This window comes from Solanum dulcamara, chromosome 4 (assembly GCF_947179165.1).
Source record: "Solanum dulcamara chromosome 4, daSolDulc1.2, whole genome shotgun sequence".
Taxonomy (NCBI): domain Eukaryota; kingdom Viridiplantae; phylum Streptophyta; class Magnoliopsida; order Solanales; family Solanaceae; genus Solanum; species Solanum dulcamara.
In genome coordinates this window covers 29,841,487-29,858,699 of record NC_077240.1, presented here as the reverse complement: position 1 = coordinate 29,858,699, position 17,213 = coordinate 29,841,487, and positions in this window count along the sequence as shown.

Genomic DNA, 17,213 nt, shown 5'->3' with positions numbered 1-17,213 from the left:
TTACATATCCCCCTTTTAATTCGTATTCGTGTTCAATTCCTGACATTTCTTTGAGGTGCTTCTGTTTAGAAGTTATTTCCCAATTAGTCGGTGGAGAACTATAAACTGTTATCGTGAACCATTTTCCAACCACTGTGAGGAGAACCCAGAACCTCTTACACACCATAGTACTTTCCTTTTAATACTTGACCTACCTGGTCCCCTTCTGAGTTTATCTCAAGTTATGAACAACTCGTCTAATTTACAATATGAGTTGAGGGCTTGGCATATTTATTTCAAAAAGAGTGAAACTCATTCGCGGGACATCTTATCCTTCATCCTGAGCCCTCTGTTTATATTCCTATAGTACAAATACGGCTGGAGATACCGTAGTCTGAACTTTACTACTTACATCAGCTTTTGTTCCTCTGAGATAAAATTCTTCAACTGAAAAGGGTTCCCCTTATCGACGACCAGAGGGGTACATCTTACAGCTTTAGTTAAATACGATAGGGGTACTTGGTATCAATTTCTCAGATAACTCAAAAATCTATGTTTCATTTTCTTTTCCCGGTTCTAGGAAAATTTCGGCAGAGTTTCCTCTATACTTCTTACTATCCCACAACCTGCATGCAGAAAATACCAACAACGCCTCACAGGGCCAACACATATATATATATTCAGGTCATATCACAGCCGCACAGGGCTTTCAATATTATCTCATATCGCAGCCACACAGGGCTTTCAATATCAATAATAATATAAAAATACTGGATTAACCTCGTATGTCCAATTTCAAACTGCCTCTATTGCACTTCCTGTCTGCTTTCCTTTTTGGTTTCAACTTTACATTTCAATATTAGTTCAATACCTTACCCAATGGATATCTTCCGTGCCTTTACTTTACTTACCTGTATGTTTCATAATGTCTTATGTCGTCAATTACCTCCTTCTGTTGGTGTCATCCTTCTGTTAAGATCCAAGGTTAGTATAAGGAATTTTCCTATGACTCGGATCTATAGCACGATCTCAGTTATGAAGGAAAAGAAATATCCTAAATGTCTTGTAGCTTCCTGTTTATAGATGAGGCACGCAACACATCGATAACCAAGACTCTACTAGACACGGTCTGCAGATAATCCAACGACGAACTGCTCTGATACCACTTCTGTCACGACCCAACCCCGTAGGTCGTGACTAGGGTCCGATCTGGACCCCCCGTATACCTAGCTATCAATTGTGGAAAAATTGAACTGTAAATAAAGCAATATTATGTAACAAAGCCCCACTGGGCGATAACATTTTCATAAATCTGTTGCCCTTTTCGTTTGTATCACAACATGATAGGGCACGCAAGCCGACAAGACTACCATAACATAATATCATATATCATATACCATGTAGACCCATCTGAATCACACTGACATACACAACCCACATATACATGTCTGCAGACCTCTAAAAATATTAACGACAACACATGGCGGGATAGGGCCCCCGCCGTACCCCTAAATAGACAAAATAATTTTTATACATCAACGGTCAGTATCAAAAACTAGGCTCCAATACAATGAAGCCTCCTCCAGCTGAACTGAGCGGAATCCTAAGCTGACGGACTCCCAAAACCTGTACCTGTATCTGCGGGTATGAAATGCAGCCCCCCGAAGAAAGGGGGTCAGTACGACATATGTACTGAGTATGTAAAACGTAACATAATACAACTGGAGGTATATCCGAAATAGAGAAGCAGGAGAACAATTTATCAAATCACGAATATGTACCTGTACTCTGTGAATCATAAAAATATGCATGCTCAAATTTTCAATATAGCCAACCCCGTCAGGGGTCCGGTGAATCATATATATAATATCAGTATCAGGACCCGTGTCGTCACCTTATTACAACACATCATCATAGTATCAGTATCAGACCCCAGGCCATTGTCACCTTATTACAACACATTATCATAGTATCAGTATCAGGCCCCAGGCCATCATATATATACATACAGATGCCGGCCCTCTAGCGAGGGAATCGATGAACAATGTAGTGAGTTGCACAAATCTGACAACCGGCCCGGAACTCGGAGAAGAAGTGTTACAGTATACACGAGTAGAGTAGTGAGAAACAAAATACAGTTTAAATAATTATCTGAGACTTAACTATATAAGAGGAATAAGCTATTGTCTAAGAATTCGAGTAGCAGTATAGTCATTCTAGCTGCCCTCTAAATTCCATTAGGGGCTACATTAATTACATCTCGAGGTCCTTAGACCTATACCAAAGTAAGACTATTCACTTAAGAATTCCAAAGTACCCGTCTTCGAATAATTTTATGACTAGGAGCCTGTACATTTGTTACCTCTTTAACGTATAAAAGTTTCCAGGGAAAGTAGTTTAACTACTATAGAAGTTCAATATTCAGAAGTAATTAAGAGATGTTTAAGAATGGAGTTACATCGGAGTTCAGATCAAATTCAACTTACAACTAGAACAAGGACATGCCCAAAAGAAGAAAGAGAATAAGCTCTATATAGTCTGTACTTTCCTTTAGGTGATCTTCATATACATATTTCATACCCGGCCCTTCATGGGGCTCGGTGAACCTCTATGGAATCGTAATCTCATTTTCGTATCAAATACATCTCACTGGGAATGAGAGATAGCTTCCCATACATTATATTCTGACACATAGAAGCCCTACTAGGCAATACTTAATCTTCACAGGAACTCTAATACTGAACAGTGGATAGGGGTTATGAGGTGTACTCGGAATTCTGGGAATGTAATTATCCCCGCACTTTATATACAATTCACTTAAGGCTAAACATTGCCAAAAGGAAAGAAAGATAGCTGTACGAACTTATACCAAAATATGCCAAGAGAAAGCTTTACATACCTCTTGGGAGTTACCCTTTATCCTGCTCGTCTCGTCGTCTTCTGAACCTATTCAATATGAAATTAATACGAATATCGACTACTCTTAACTTTCCAGCATCTTAGGTTACGCCTTAATATTAACGGAATCTATTTCCGTAGTCATTTCCTCGACTAGTTCTTTAGTTTGTTAAGGCGTTAACGAAAATTGGGCAGCACCTCCCCTATAATGTGCCCTATCCAAATTTCCAATTAGGTACCTAAGACCTACATCCAACCAACAACAACAACCTGCAGCAATTCACACCAACAATATACAACATAACTCCAAATGACACATTCAAAAAGACGATATCAAAATAGGGTGTCTAGTCTTTATTCTATAACGCCTTTCATTATACGACACGAGGGGTCATGTGGCTGAAACCAGAAGCATCCACACCCCTTTTATAACTCATTTAGGCCCTTCAACAACACATTACACCCCTGCAGCAACAACTCACAAGAACGACACTTTATTTCGACGACAATGCACTTTTAGTGACTCCAATTTAGTTTATGCCGAACGTCAAGTGTTCCAATGATATTTACACACTTCCAGCCACCTATAGGACGTGTAACATGCTCCATAACAACATCATAAATCTCAAATTTAATGAAGAAACCTTACCTTACCCGAAATTGGCCACAACTCGCCAAAACTACATCTCGGAAACTCCTTGATGTGCTGAAATGGGGCGGACTGTTTGTGCCACCTCTCCGCTGCCCCAAATTGAAATTTTTGATTATAAAACACTATTATATAACTGTGGAACACCTCAAATAATTAATTCACGGAACAAAACTCGGAGGCTTACCTTGGCATACCCCAAACCCGTAGCCCTCCTTATTTGTTCTTCACGTTTTTCCTTCAACTTTCTTTCAAGTTTCTAAGCGTAAGGTTAAAGAAACGACGCCTTAGTCATCATCATATACATATATATACATATATACATCTTTACGTGCTTGAGGAACACCGTAGCTAATTAATTCACGGAGGAAAAATCGAAGAACTCACCTTTAGTTCTTCAAAAACGTGGTTGCCTTGTTCCTTTTGGTTCTTCACGTTTTTCCTCTTATTTGGCTGATGTTTTTGGATGGAAAATGAGTTAAGAGTCAGCCAACATGTATATATACACCTTCTTAGGAGGTGACACATGGCAGCCCCCTAGGGTGACACGTGGCAGCCTCCTAGGGTGCCACCTCGTCCAAGCTTCCAACACAAAACTGCCACGTGGCAGCGTGGGGTCCATCCCAAGTAGGTGAGTCACCTGCTTGCTTGTCACCTGCCTACTTGTTACCTGCTTGCTTGTCACCTACTTGCTTGTCACCTGCTTGCTTCACTTTCGTAAGTTCGGAAACTAGTTTTTGTTCCCTCTCATAGGTTCGTAATCTTATCTTATTTTAAGAGCCTATGTAACCCATTCTACCCAAGATTGGTACGTACTCCAATAGAGTAAGTATGTAAGACTTTCAAGTTAGTAGCTTACGTAGATAAATCGAGTCCTACGACCCATTACGTGGCCTCCAATTCCTTCCGGACTCTTATGATTTCATCTCCAACCTTCTCTACTATGAGGTATCACATTCTCCCTTCCTTAGAGCCATTTGATAGTGTCGTAGCGTATCCGGCTCACATGATAATGTCCAAGGAACTTATGAGATATTCCGAGTTTAAAAAGGGTGGGGTGTAACACTAATGAACTATTATCATGTTGAGTACTGATTTTGAGATGTTAATGGTTAAGTTTATTCTATATGTATATGCTTATCATGTGATGTTTACTTGTCCATGACTCACTTACGGACTAGCCGCGTGATCTTACTAGTACACTGTTGATTTTGTATAGTGATACTACACTAGCTCTGTCTTTGTTGAGTACATAGCATATTCAGCCGACTGTAGATAGACCTCGCATAAAAGACAAATAGTTGTTCGAGTTCAAGGGTGAGCCATTTCTTTCAGGCTGCCGTGGACTCTCCTTATCCTAGTCCTTCTTCCAGGACTTAGATTTTCAAAGCTGGTTTACTTTTAATGACTTTTCTGTTAGGATTGCACTGCCCTTTTTTTAGACTTGATGGTTGCTAGAGTTTTGGTAAAATGACTTTCAGTTCCTAGGTATTATTTTCCGTATGTTGGGTTGTTGATTAGATTTTTGGCTAAGTTTATGGGCACTCGGCCTTATTTTTCTTATTAAACCTGCTTCTGCATCTTTAATCTTCTCATATCTCGTGAATATTATTGGTTTGGGTTGTCATAACAATTTCCCCACCAGAGGGTTAGTGTGGGTGTCAGCACCGCAGGTCTCGTGACAAATTTGGTATCAGAGGCCTAAGTTCGTTGATCTCATTGTATCGAAATGAGTCTAGTAAAGTCTTGCAGAACGTTACGAAGACGTCTATACTTTTCTTCGAGATGCTACAGGACTTTAGGAAAAGTTTCTCTATCTTTTTTCCTTCATGTTATAACTTGACTCCGATTGGTATCTAACCTCTTTCACTCTCTTATCCACAGATGGTAAACACTCGCTATAATGGTGTCCACCTTTTAGCTCCAATTAAACCAAAAGAGGAGCCAACCATGCAAGGACGTAGCCGAGGTAGAGGTAGAAAAGGAAGACGCGATTGAGGCTGAGGGAGAGAAGCGCCCGCTAGGGTTGAGACTATGGTTGAGGGAGTAGCAGGAAAGGAGGTACTTCCCGCACCCCAGGATAAGGTAGACAAAAATGTAGTGGTTGAGGAAGAAGAGACTGCTGAACAGGTGGAGGAAGCCCAAGCTGGGGCTGCCGGGCTTACCTCTTTGGACCCTATACTAGCACAGCAGATCATGGCTTTCTTACATGGGTTGGTTAGTACTGGAGTCATTTCCACTATGCCCGCATCACCAGTTCCAGTGGCTCTCCCAGTTTCTGCTGCAGCTTCTCAAGTAGATGAGGTGGTAGGCACTAATGCCTTCTTCAGACCACTTATGAGCCCAGTTATGATCGACACTGAACATGATATTCTCATAAAGTTCTTGAAACTTAAGCCACCAGTCTTCCACGGTTCTGAGAATGAGAATGCATATGAGTTCATTCTCGACTATTATGAGAGGTTGCACAACCTCGGGACAGTCCATCAGTATGGGGTGAAATCTGTGGCCTTCCAAATGTAGGGTGACGCCAAGCAGTAGTGAAGGACTTATGGGGAATGTCTCTCGCTGTAGCACCCTATTTTCGAACTGGTCAATATAGTTCACTACATTAAGCGGCTACGCCTTTGATGTTGAAATTTTTTTAGAGTCGTCACCTAGTTTTAAGAAAAATATTAGGAAAACTATTTTTTTTAAAATGTAAATGTAACTCTGTTTTAATTTGCGAAATCAGTGAGATTCTAGGTAAAGATTTTGGTTACTCGAGGGGAAGGTGTTAAGCATCCTTCAGAGCCTATCCAAAGATAGTCCTTAAATTTAGTTTTAGAAAAATAATTAGGGATATTTTATTCATTTATTTACTTTAGAAAATATTGATAAGAAAAGTTTTATTAATTTGCGAAAGAGGATAAAATACTAGGCATGTTATATATATGTTTACAATATCCATGAAAAATTAAATAGTAATATTTGTTGTAAAAAATGAATAAAAAATTAAAAATAAATGTATTTGAAATATGTGAAAATTTATAATATCTCTATCTATATATGTAGAAGTTGAATTTAAAAGGTATGAGAATTTGTTATTTTATTTACATATATAGGATTAAGATGTAAAAATAAATAAATAATAGGCAATAGATGGGGTGTAAAATATAAAAATATATGTAATGTATAGTAAATATAATTTGAGCAAATACGTGACAAAACAGAGTTTTTCATAAAAATAATAATAGTACAAAATGTTAAAATATTATGTAAATTTTGGGATCTTACACATATTCAAAAATAAAATATGTATATGTATGTTGCTTAAACTTATGAGAGCTTATTATTATAAGATGACGATAGATACATGTGTAGTAAAATTATATATAAGTTAAGTGTAGAGAATCATAAGTCACATAAAAAAAAAATTATAAAGGGGATAGTAAATATAGGAAAAATGATACGTATGACGAGATAATAAGCTATGTATAACCAAAATATAATTAAAATTATGCTTTATAAGAGTAGAATATATACCTTCATGCGTATTACATATATATGTATGTATCTTGTATTTTGAACCTGTTAACAAATTTGAAATCTTGAAAAAATATATTAAGAAACTAAAATATTTGACCTATATTTATCTTAAGATATGGTAATAAATCAGATTTTTTTGACAAAAATGGTTATTTAAAGAACCTAACTATTGGGGACCTATTCAGTGGTTAATTAAATTTTGCAAATAAAATACATGGCCAACTATTGTTCTCATATAAAGTATTTCTAAAGGTAATTATTCTACCCTTTAAACTAATTTCGAATACATTTGGATATCTAAACAAAAGATTTTCTTATTCTTTTTACTTAAGTTAAAAATCTAAAAGATATTGACAAGTAAACTAAGCGTCAACCAATTTTTTAAGAAAAAATTTATTATTAATATTATTATTTGACTCTAAAGATATTGCCAAGAATTTATAACATACTATCAAATTCCTTATCAAATACTATTGTATCACACAAATAAAACTCGAAATAAAAAGGCGAGGGATTAAATATATCAAAACTTAAGAGATATACAGGCATACGTAAGAATGGGTTACTACATCAAAACAATATAATCAAAAGTAGTAAAAACAAAGGTCAAGGAACGTTGGACTCCTAATTTAAGAAACTCCGAGCTCTGACGATCCTAATAGCTGTTGACCCGATATTTTAGGCCAAAAAATGAGTTCTAAAGTAGAAACTTCAGCCCTCCGGTTGTACATAAAACATAATAGAAAAGAAATAAGGATTAATACCATATTGTGGACCCAAACAAATAAATGAAATAAAAATCAAGCAAACAAAGCATGACAAAGTAAACTTGAGGTAATATGCATATGTATAAGTCATATTCCAATGAGAAGAAAGAACTAAACAATATTCCATAGAAGAACAGTGAGCAAAACGGCATACTGAAACTAGAAAGGAATGATACTGTTAAAAATGGATGTGTATCATGCACAACAAAAATCAATTACACACAAATTAAAAAATAGTATCTGGACACATGGCATACAATTACATGAGCCACATTCACAAGTTGAAACCCAAGCAAAATCACAACTACACAATTGATAAGTCACAGTGGTTCATAACATATTTACACCCTTAATCCTATCATCGCAAGGTTACGAAGATGACCAATAATAACAGGAATAGAAATCACAGTAGAACAAGCAATTAGTTGCTAACAAAGTCAAAATGTTTAGCCGAAAGAAGAGTGTAGCCAATATATCGACAAATTTGCACATTATTATCGCCCTTTTTATTTATAGGAAAAGTTCAATGGCATCAAGAAATATCAATATGCATAGTTATCATATAGTGAAATATAATAAGACAAGTTTAAAGCCTTGCAATCCTGTCATTGTGACATATTGGCAGTCCTCTATTAGTAACAGGAGAAATATTTTTGACTCTCTTAATATACATACACTAATCAAGCTTTAAAGGGAAAGTTTGAATAAAAGTTGAAACAAAGCATGGAGTTGATGACAAAATAAAGAGTTAAATACCGTAAAGAGCTAAGTAAAACACGAGGGGAGGATTCAGAATCTGCTTATATGCAGATTACCCAGCAAGTAAAAAATACTTCTTAGGATTCCATAAATCCAAACACCCGGCAAAATGTCCATTATATATTCTAGCTAAAATTTGGCTCAACTTTATAAACAAAATGTTGTTTTCCTAGCAAATGTCATTTAAAATGTGCCTGACATGAATATGTATTCTGGTTGTAATGAAAAGAGTGAGGTGTAAGTTTAGCCAAGTTAATCACCCCCTAGCACTTGTGTTGGGCAACAAACTAGGGATTTTTGTCAAGAATTCTAACTTTGAACTCCTTTCCGAACTTGACTTCAAAGCCCAAAATAAAAAGACAGAGTAATTTTTGAAATTCAAAGCTTGCAGTAGAGAGTATTGCTACTGTTTTTCTGAATCAGTTTCAAATTGGATTCTTTGATGTCAATTTTTTCTCTGGGGTCTCTGTTCTGATCCTTTTGAGGTGAAAATCTTGTTATTTATAGGCAAATTCGGACTTGAAAATCCGAATTTGAACAAAAAATCAAAGCCTTTTTGAGGCAAAACAGGGAGGAGGTGGGGAAAAGATTTCACTAATCTCACCTTTTCTTGATTTGAGCCGAAAGTTTGCGAAAATTTCAGCGGATTTTTTGAAAATTGAATAAAGAAGAAAGAGGTGGGGAAGGGGAGATCTTCATTTTTCTGAGAAAAAGGGCGATGGGAGAGTAGAAGAGGAGGGAGCGTGGGGTGTGGGAGATGAAGAATGGATCGTGTAGGTGTGGGAAAAAGAAAGAAAGAGGAGCGTAGTTAAGAAAAGTTAACTATTTATATATATATAGGCAAAAATAAAAGTTAAAAAGGCTAAATTATGAGGGTTATTAAATCAAATTAAAGGGATGAGATTAAGCTGAAGAAACATACAATTCATGTGGATCCTATGAAGCATACACTGATTGGCTAATTTTAGGGGATTTGAATTGCCAAATTTTTGTTCAAATTAGCCTTTTTGAATTATAAACCACTTCTTTATTAAATAATCAAAATTAACTAAATATTTTGCAAGACTAACTTATTTGACCAAATCAGTCATTCTTAAAAAAAAATAGAATTGGTTTGAAGTAATAACTAATTAATTAAGCTTCCTAATTTTGAATAATATACGAAAAATATTTATTTAACAATATAAAAAAGTATTTAATAAAAAAAATAATAATAATAATTTACCCTATAAAATGATATTTACTTGGTATAAATGATAAAACAGGTAGTAAATATTTACATTATTATTATTATTATTATTATTATTATTTTTTATATAAGAAATAATATTTATGAAATAGATTTGCCAAATGAAATGAGAAAGTTTATCAAAACAAATATTTTCATATTTTATGAGAGTTTTATTATTATTATTATTATTATTAATATTATTATTATTATTAATATTATTATTATTATTATTATTATTAATATTATTATTATTATTATTATTAATATTATTATTATTATTATTATTATTATTATTATTATTATTATTATTATATGGAAGCTTTAATTAATTAAATATGGAGAGCCAAAATTGGGTATTAGCACTCGCCAGTGTTGCCCCCACTTACTAGGGTTCAATTCCATGCCTTATTTCTGGAGAAATATGTGCCACATACTTTGAGGGACCACAAAAAAGACGATTCAATGGCATTGGACATGCTGGTATGTTAGTGGCTGCTTATGAGGCCAAATATCATGCGTTGTCCAGATATGCTACTTAGATTGTAGCTACAAAGGAAGAAAGAATCTGGTTGTTTGTGAAGGAGTTGAACCTCAAATTGCATGGGTTGTCAGTGTACATGACTTCTTTAGGCAGGAGTTTCAATGAAGTCACTGACTTATTGAAGAAACTAGAGGGTGTGAGATGAGATGGGCAGGTCAAAGCTTTGGCTAAGAGGCCTAAGAGAACATGTAACTCTAGGGATCCTAGTCATTCCAGCAATTGCATTCCGATCGATTCAGTCAGCACTGCCTACTTTTACTAGCAGTTTTTCAGGTACTCCACAACAATATCCGGCCTAGAAAGGCCAAAGAGCTTCTTTTATGGCTGGTAGTAGGTCATCATTTGAGTGTGGTTATTTTAATTGCGGAGAGGCGAAACACATCAGGAGGAAGTGTCCCTACCCTTGAGGTATAGATTCAGAACCCCAGCAGGCCAGAGCGGTGGTACCCTCCACAAATTGGGCGAGGAGGAAACTCGAGAGACCGTGGAGGCTGGGGTAATGGTAATGCAGGTCAAGGTCAGCGCAACTAGGCAGGAAGGTGACATGTCAGGATGACAACACTCAGTTTTATGCTTTTGGGGGCAAGACCGAGGCTGAGGAGTCTGATGCAGTGATCACAGGTATTATTCTTGTCTGTGACCAAATGACTATTGTTCTGTTTGATTCGGGTTCCACTTATTCATATGTTTCAGTGAGATATGCCTTGGATTTTGATGTACTTTCTGATGTATTTTATGCCCTCATTCATGTTTCTACCCCTATTGGAGAGTCTGTCATAGTCACCCATGTTTATCGTGCTTGCTTTGTTGTGTTTATGAGATTTCAGACCTTGGCTGACTTAGTGATTTTAGATATCACTGATTTTGATGTGATTTTAGGCATGACTTGGTTGTCCCCTATTATGTTGTTCTTAACTGTAATGCTAAGACTGTGACAATAGATATTTTAGGGATGGAAAAGTTAGAGTGGGAAGGGGTGTACAAGCCTAAGTCAGCTAAGGTCATATCCTTTCTCCAGGCTAGAAAAATGGTGGGGCAGGGTTGTTTGGCCTATTTGGCCCATAATCAGAATATTGATGTAAAGTATCCCTCTATAGAGTCTATTTCGGTTGTGTGTGAATTTCCAGATGTGTTTCCTATAGACTTGCCTAGTATGCCTCTCGATAGAGACATATGTTTCTGTATAGATTTGGAGCCGGACACTCGCCTAAGTTCATTCCTTCCTATCGCATGGCTCTAAAAGAGTTGAGAGAGCTTAAGGCTCAAATCCAAGAACTCCTTGATAAGGGATTTATCCGTCCTAGTGCTTCTCTGTGGGGTGCTTCAGTGCAAATCCAAGAACTCATTGATAAGAGATTTATCCGTCCTAGTGCTTCTCTGTGGTTGCTTCAGTGTTGTTTGTTAAGAAAAAGAATGATAGTATGGGAATGTGCATAGATTACCAGCAACTAAATATGGTCATTCTTCAGAATAAGTACTTGTTCTTGTGTATTGATGATATATTTAATCAGTTACAACGTGCATTAGTCTTTTTAAAAATTGATTTCAGGTCTAGGTATCATCAACTGAAGATTTGGCCTGAGGATATGCCTAAAACATCTTTTAGAACAATATATGGGCACTATGAGTTTTTAGTGGTATTGTTTGGACTAATCAATGCACCTGCAACCTTCATGAGTTTGATGAATGGAGTTTTCAAGTCATTCATAGATTCCTTCGTAATTATGTTTATAGATGATATTCTGGTATATTCGAAGAGAGCAAAAATATACAGACCATTTTCGCATTGTTTTAGGTGTTCTGGGGAAGCAGAAACTGTATGCAAAATTTTTCAAGTGTGAATTTTGATTGCCTTCAGTTGCCTTCTTGGGTCATCTTGTTTCGAAGAAAAGGATAATGGTAGAACCACAAATTATTGAAGTGGTTAAGAATTGGGTTTGACCTAGCTCTGTGACTGAGGTGAGGAATTTTGTGGGACTTGCCAGTTATTATCGCTGGTTTGTGAAGAACTTTGCTTCTATCACTACCCATTTAATAAGGTTGACTCAAAAGGAGGTACCCTTCAAGTGGACTGATAATTGCGAAGAGAGGTTCCAAAAGTTCAAGATTCTTCTGACCACAACTCCTATCTTGATCTTGTCGGTTGAAGATAAAGACTTTATTATTTATTGTGATACTTCACATTCAAGTTTGAGTATTGTGTTGATGCAGGACAAAAATGTTATAACCTATGTTTCACAGTAGTTGAAGGTGCATGAGAGGAATTACCTGACTCATGACTTAGAGTTGGCAGCGGTAGTATTTGCTTTGAAAATCTAGAGGAATTATCTTTATAGTGTCAAGTACGAGGTGTATACGGACCACCGCAGTTTACAACATGTATTCACCTAGAAATATTTGAACTTTATATAGCAGAGATGGATAGAGTTGCTCAAAAAATATGATGTCACCATCCAATATCATTCAGGTAAGGTTAATATGGTGGAAGACGCATTAAGCTGGAAACTGGTTAGCATAGGCAATCTAGCCTGTTTGGGAGCCTGCAAGCAGCCTTGGCTAGAGAGATTCAGGCCTTGGAGGCCAAATTTGTAAGACTGGACATCTCAAAAGAAGATGGGGGTAATGGCCAGCATTGATCTAAGACCGACCTTCATTGAAGAGATTAAGGCCATACAGTTTGAGGATGAGCACTTGAATAAGATGAGAGAAAGTGTTAATGGGCAAGGCCCAAAATATAGTCCTTGATGCAGATGGGGTGCTCAACTTTAGGGGAAGGATTTGTGTTCTTTGGGTAGATGGCATAATTAAGAAGGTTCTTTCTGAATCTCATGGTTCACGAGACTCTATTCATCTCGGGTAACCAAGATTATCAAGGATTGAAGCGTCTATATTGGTGGCCGGGTATGAAGAAGGACATAGATGAATATGTAGCTAAGTTCTAGAATTTTCAGCAGGTAAAATATGAGCACCAAAGACCTGTAGGTTTGCTCCAAAGAATACCCATTCCTAAATGGAATTGGGAAAGGATAACTATGGAATTCCTGGTGGGACTCCCCAAGATCTTAGGAAAGTATGATTCCATTTGGGTGATGGTTGACAGAATGAAAAATTCAGTCTACTTCATTCCTGTTAGAGTAGATTACAGTGCACAATAGTTGGCAAAGATTTATGTGAAGGAGATAGTGAGGCTGCATGGGGTGCCCCTTTCTATCATCTTAGATCGTAGTACGAAGTTCACCTCTAAATTTTAGGAGAAGTTACATGAAGAGTTGGGCACTCAACTCACTTTCAACACAACCTTTCATCTACAGAAAAATGGACAGTCATAAAGGACCATTCAAGTGTTATAATACATGTTGAGGGCATATGTGATGGATTTTGGGGGACATTGGGATAAGTTCTTGGCCTTGTGTGAGTTTTCCTACAACAATAGTTAACACTTTAGTATCGAGATAGCACCGTTCAAAGATCTTTATGGGATGGGGTGTAGGTCTCCTATAGAATGGTTTGAAACTAGATGAGTGGAGCCCTTGGAGGTGGACTTAGTAAAGGATACTCAGGAGAAGGTAAGGAGCATCCAAGCTAAGCTTCTAATAGCTCAAAGTCACTAGAAAGAACATGATGACCGTAAGGTAAGGGACATGACATTCTAGGATGGGGAGCAAGTGCTTCAAAGGTTCCACCCATTAAGGGGGTAATGAGATCTGGTAAGAAGGGCAAGCTTAGTCCTCGTTATATTGGTCATTTTGAGATTTTTGACCGCATGGGCTAGTGGCTTACAAATTGGCTTTTCCGCATAGCTTACTCGGGGTAAATTCGGTATTCCATGTGTCTATGCTGAAGAAGTACCATGGAGATGGAGACTACATCATTAGATGAGACTCAGTTTTATTAGACAAGGATCTTCATTACGAGGAGGAGCCATTAGCAATCTTAGATCATGATGTCTTAAAGATGAGGACCAAGGAAATTAAGTCTATGAAAGTTCAATGGAAGAATCATCCAGTAGAGGAAGTTATTTGGCAGACCGAAAAGGACATGCGAGACAAGTATCCCCAGCTATTCGTTGAATCAGGTACTACTCTATCTCTGTCTTAGCCTGTTTTTCCTAGTTAGTCACTCGAAGACGAGTGATGGATAAATTATTATCTATTGTAATGACTTGTGTCCGTTATTATGGGTAAGCCAATAGGGAAGGAATTCAAGACAGAAAAGTTTGGGTAGTGATTTCAAAAAAATTGAGCTTAGGCCAGACTTGGATGAATTCTATGTCGGGAGAACTCTAGGGTGATCTAGATATGGATGGGGGATTGAATCTTTAAGATTATTGAATCGGTTGATAGCTAAGACGATACGAAGCTTGTATGGTTATACGAAATTGCATTCAGGTGAGTAAAACTACCAAAACTGGACATGGTGTGGAAGGTATATTTTGAGGTGTCTTGGGGTGAGGGTAAGTTGTGATATGAGAGACTTGGAGACTCTTCACAAGCTCAATGTCTCTACGTATACTGCCAGAGAGGGAATAATCCCGCCAGGGCAAGGCAGCCAAAGTAGAATGGTCCCGTTGTGGTGGGACAGACGCGACTTAAAGTCGAAAAAAGTTCAAAAACGGGTTTAGCCATTCCCACTTCATTCTTAGAAGACCAAAAGCAACCTAAGGCAATTTTCTATTGCTTTTCACCACAATTTTGTCAAAGCTTAGTAAATTACTCCCTAAACTTGTAATTTGATTTCCTAAGACCCATAATTATTTGTGGGTGATCATTGCGAAAGGGTTTTGGCCTGAAACGAAGGGTGGGAAGTATCCCTAGAATGGGGGTGTTGACACCCAATTTTGACAACCTTATAAGCACTTTTCAGATTGCTATCTTACTAAACATGCATTTCTCAAAATTTATAAAGTAGATGAGTTTATATTTAGTTTTACCCAATAAATTACATATTTTGACATTTATAATTTTCAATATTTTGCTATTATTATTATTACTTTTATCTTTTATTATTGCTATTCTTTATTAAAATAACAAGTTTCATACGTTCATTTTTTCATGTCTATTTAGTATATATTGCATATGTGTGTGTTTTCTTTATATAAAAAATATTACTTAATTAATTTATTGTAATATATATATATATATATATATATATATATATATATATAAGCATAGCCCTTTTATCTAATTTATTTAAATTCTAGTCAATTCCTTTACAATTCATTGCAATTCTAGTCGAATTGAACTAAATTTTGGCCTAATTTCAAAATTCCCAACTTAATCTTTTCTTACCGACCAACACCCTAAACCTAAACCCATTCCCACCTCCCCTCTTCTCTCTCTGAGACGCCCTTCCTCTTTCTCTATTCCCTCTCTCCTTTCTTCTTCTCTCAAAGAGAGATCCGCCGCTGCACCACCTACACTCCTCCTTCCACTCACCGGCGAGACAACCACCAAAACTTGTCACTCTCTTCTCCCCCAAACGAGACAGTTCCGGTGAAAACAAAAGAGGACAGGTCGCCGCCTCCATCTCCATTCTCTTTTCTCATCGCTGCCTCCCTTTACTATCTCTACGGCGAAAGAGCGACATTGACAACAAGAAAAATTCCAGCCAGCAGGTAAAAGACCCTTCAAAACTCGAGATTTTGGTGTATAAGACGCAGATTTGTAAGATCCGTCTCAGGTATGTTCCAATTTCATTTTCTTTAGTTCTTTGGGATTTGTTAAATTTGAGATTCATATATGTCTATTTGTTTATTACTGTTGAAATTACAGATTACTAATGTCATTGGATTCGTATTCTTATGAAGATTATGTATTTGAATAGATTTTGATCGTTCAGAAGCATTACAAAAGGCTCAAGTTTTAAAGTGATTATTCAATTTAATTGAGGCAAGTGAATTTCTAAACCTCAGTTTAAGCTTGTAGATGCTTGTATTTTCGTGTTATGTGTATTGGGGAGTAATGAAAATTTGACTGGGTTATTGACTGTATGATTGGCCTTAAAAATGGAGATGAGGGGTATAACATAGTGATCTAATGACATGTATTGGTGGAAATTGATATGTTGTGATTAAGAGTTTATTTTGGACATGTGAAATGATTATGTTGATGTGAGATAGGAAAAATTATTGTTGTTGTCATGTTATTATCGTGAATCATATGAATATGAATAAATTGCATTGGTTCTGACATACTGTGCTGAGATCGAAAATAATATGAAACAAAGGGGTCGGGCCACACGCTCCGTGGCAAGATATGTATATTGAGGGGACGGGCCACACGCTCCATGGCAGGTAACATGGACTGTAATTTCCCCCATGGGTTCCAGACTGTAATTCAGTGGATGTGTACTGATAGGGCATACATGCATCATCTCATTGCATTCCATCGCATTCTGTAGATATTTGTAAATTCGTGTTTACCACTTATTGCTCTGTATATGTTGAACTTGACTTGATTGATTCACTTGATGAGACTACTGATGAGTATTCGTGGACTGTACTATTATTATTGCGTAGAGTGTGGAGTTGGGCTGGTTTTATGCAGATTGTAGTTAAGGAGGTTCGGTTGGAATGACAGGAGTACTTGTATCTATTAAGCTTTGCTTAGTTTTAGTTATCCACTTGCTGAGTACCGTATTGTTTGGTACTCACCCCTTGCTTCTACAATTGTGTAGGTTGTGGGCCCGGACCTGCTTGATCTCCTACTTTTTCTACCACATTTGAGGCTATCATTTCGAGTGTTGAAGTAGCTATTACATCCATCTAGCGGATACCTCCTACTCATTTAATATGTTTTAGTCCTATTCGAGAGACAAAGACATTGTGACTGTATTTTGTTTTGTACTTTGGTAATGTATTAG